The sequence below is a fragment of the Oncorhynchus tshawytscha genome, linkage group LG11, assembly GCF_018296145.1.
Source record: "Oncorhynchus tshawytscha isolate Ot180627B linkage group LG11, Otsh_v2.0, whole genome shotgun sequence".
NCBI classification, from domain to species: domain Eukaryota; kingdom Metazoa; phylum Chordata; class Actinopteri; order Salmoniformes; family Salmonidae; genus Oncorhynchus; species Oncorhynchus tshawytscha.
In genome coordinates this window covers 29,243,009-29,247,005 of record NC_056439.1, presented here as the reverse complement: position 1 = coordinate 29,247,005, position 3,997 = coordinate 29,243,009, and positions in this window count along the sequence as shown.

Here is a 3,997-nt window from a genome sequence, read left to right as displayed (position 1 = left end):
CAACGCTGGTCCGACCAATCGGATTCCACACTTCAAGATGGCTTCGATCACGTGGACTGGGATATGTTCCGCATTGTGTCAAACAACAACATTGACGAATACGCTGATTCGGTGAGTTTATTAGCAAGTGCATCGGAGACGTCATACCCACAGCAACTATTAAAATATTCCCAAACCAGAAACCGTGGATTGATGGCAGCATTCGCAGGAAACTGAAATCGCGAACCACTGCTTTAACCAGGGCAAGGAGACCGGAAACATGACCGAATACAAACAGTGTTGCTATTCCCTCCGCAAGGCAATCAAACAAGCTAAGCATCAGTATAGAGACAAAGTAGAGTCGCAATTCAACGGCTCAGACACGAGGTATGTGGCAGGGTCTACAGTCAATCACGGATTACAAAAAGAAAACCAGCCCCATCGCGGACCAGGATGTCTTGCTCCCAGACAGACTAAACTTCTTTGCTCACTTTGAGGACAATACAGTGCCACTGACATTGTCCGCTACCAAAACCTGCGGACTCTCCTTCACTGCAGCCGACGCGAGTAAAACATTTAAACGTGTTAACCCTCGCAAGGCTGCAGGCCCAGACGGCATCCCCAGCCGCGTCCTCAGAGCATGCGCAGACCAGCTGGCTGGTGTGTTTACGGACATAATCAATCCTTATCCCAGTCTGCTGTTCCCACATGCTTCAAGAGGGCCACCATTGTTCCTGTTCCCAAGAAAGGTGAGGTAATTGAGATAAACAACTACCGCCCCGTAGCACTCACTTCCGTCATCATGAAGTGCTTTGAGAGACTAGTCAAGGACCAGATCACCTCCACCCTACCTGCCACCCTAGACCCACTCCAATTTGCTTACCGCCCCAATAGGTCCACAGACAACGCAATCGCAGCCACACTGCACACTGCCCTAACCCATGTGGACAAGAGGAATACCTATGTGAGAATGCTGTCCATCGACTACAGCTCAGCAGTTAACACCATAGTACCCTCCAAACTCGTCATCAAGCTCGAGACCCTGGGTCTCGACCCCGCCCTGTGCAACTGGGTACTGGACTTCCTGACGGGCCGCCACCAGGTGGTGAGGGTAGGTAACAACATCTCCACCCCGCTGATCCGCAACACTGGAGCCCCACAAGGGTGTGTTCTGAGCGCTCCCCTGTACTCCCTGTTCACCCACGACTGCGTGGCCATGCACGCCTCCAACTCAATCATCAAGTTTGCAGACGACACTACAGTGGTAGACTTGATTACCAACAACGACGAGACGGCCTACAGGGAGGAAGTGAGGGCCCTCGGAGTGTGGTGTCAGGAAAATAACCTCACACTCAACGTCAATAACAGGAAGAAAAGGAAACAGCAGAGGGAGCATCCCCCTATCCACATCGACGGGACAGTAGTGGAGAGGGTAGAAAGTTCCTCGGCGTACACATCACAGACAAACTGAATTGGTCCACCCACACAGACAGCGTGGTGAAGGAGGCTGAAGAAATTTGGCTTGTCACCAAAAGCAAACTTTTACAGATGCACAATCGAGAGCATCCTGTCGGGCTGTATCACCGCCTGGTACGGCAACTGCTCCGTCCACAACCGTAAGGTACTCCAGAGGGTAGTGAGGTCTGCACCACGCATCACCGGGGACAAACTACCTGCCCTCCAGGACACCTACACCACCCGATGTTACAGGAAGGCCATAAAGATCATCAAGGACAACAACCACCTGAGCCACTGCCTGTTCACCCCGCTATTATCCAGAAGGCGAGGTCAGTACAGGTGCATCAAAGCAGGGACCGAGAGACTGAAAAACAGCTTCTATCTCAAGGCCATCAGACTGTTAAACAGCCACCACTAACATTGAGTGGCTGCTGCCAACATATTGACTCAACTCTAGCCACTTTAATAATGGAAGAATTGATGTAAAAAATGTATCACTAGCCACTTTAAACAATGCCACTTAATATAATGTTTACATACCCTACATTACTCATCTCATATGTATATACTGTACTCGATACCATCTACTGCATCTTGCCTATGCCATTCTGTACCATCACACATTCATATATCTTTATGTACATATTCTTCATCCCTTTACATTTGTGTGTATAAGGTAGTTGTTGTGAAATTGTAATGTTAGATTACTCGTTGGTTATTACTGCATTGTCGGAACTAGAAGCACAAGCATTTCGCTACACTCGCATTAACATCTGCTAACCTAACATCTGCTATCCATATATATATATATATATATATATATATATAAACCGGTTTTAAGGACAGACAATCATGGAAGATCTGTTGAAGCAATTAGTCACTTCCAATAACATGCAACAAGAAGCAAATCGGCAGCAACCGGAAACCAATCGCTTGTTATTGGGGGAACAAAGGAAGATGCATGCAAAAGTTAACTGCGGAAATCACTGCAGTGAAAATTGCTCAACAGACCACGGGTCTACCCATCGTGGCCACTCGGTATCTGCAGAAAATGCTGCTGAATGATGATGTTGAGGCTTTTCTAAAGACATTTGAGTGTATTGGCAGAACGAGAGGCATGGCCACACTTCTTCACGCACCGAAGAAGGAATTATTAGCACGGTTGGGAGAACTGTCTCTTTGAGGGCACACTGGTTCCATACTTGGACGTATCCACCCGAGAAGGCACACAGATCACAGATGTTTGACCTGCTCCACCTAGCAAAAAAATAGCTAGAGCCCGAGACCCTCAATACTGGGGCCATCATGGAAAGAATAGTGAATGACCACTACATCCGGGGCTTACCTTACAAGCAAAAGAAGGTTGTCAGCCAGGGCAGTCCCACCACAGAGGACAGAGTAGTGGAGCTCGTTGAGAGATGTCGAGCAACAGAAAAACTGCTCAAACCTAGCCATCTGGACAGAACCAACCAGGAAAAGGGAGGCCTCAAAGAAGGAGGAAGACAGCCATCCCAACTGGAGAGACCCCGGGTTTGGAAATAAATAATTCAAAGGGCGGATGGGGAACGTGGGCGCCAGGATCATGTTTTCCAACCTGAAGCAAAGGCAATGAATAGAGTGGTTGATACTGACACCCAGGAGTGCTACCACTGTGGAGAAATAGGACACATCGCATGGAACTGTCCCAAGAAGGAGGAACCCATGCAGGTCGACATTTCCAATCTACACCACTGTTTCTGCCCAAGTCATGTTTCTGCCCATGTCCAAGCCCACCGCCATCCACCGCACCTCAATCGGGTGCAGGTCCAAGGGAAAGAAGTAGATGCTCTTCTAGACTCCGGGAGCATGATCTTCCTCATCACGCCTTCAGTACTAATGTCACGTCTCTCGTCGGAATGAGGATCGGACAAAAAGGCAGCGTGGTAAGTGTTCATGATTTTTATTTATCAAAACACTCGAACAAAATAACAAAGAGAAAAACTAACAGTTCTGTAAGGCAAATAAACTATACAGAAAACAACTACCCACAAAACACAATGGGGAAAAGGCTGCCTAAGTATGATTCCAAATCAGAGACAACGATAGACAGCTGTCTCTGATTGAGAACCACACTCGGCAAAAAACTAAGAAATATAAAACATAGAAATAAACAAACTAGAATGCCCACCCTAGTCACACCCTGGCCTAACCAAAATAAAGAATAAAAGCCTCTCTATGGCCAGGGCGTGACAGCTAACCCACCAGCAGAGGACTGCCGCTCCAACCATGGACATCACCTGTGTACATGGTGCCGTGACTTTACTTCCTTAATCTGATGACTGTTACTTATCGAACAAACTAACTGTGTTTAATTGTTACCTGATGAAATTAATCACGTAACAATTAACTCAGTAGGAATTTGGGGCACCATGGAAACAGTTGTTTAAAGAGTTACCATCTCCCGAATTATACTCTAATGGTCTTTACCTATCACCATCATAAAACAGTCAACATATTAATCATAACCTCGTCTCATATCATCATTCTGAACATTCGTAACCTCTTGCATCTGCAAAAACCC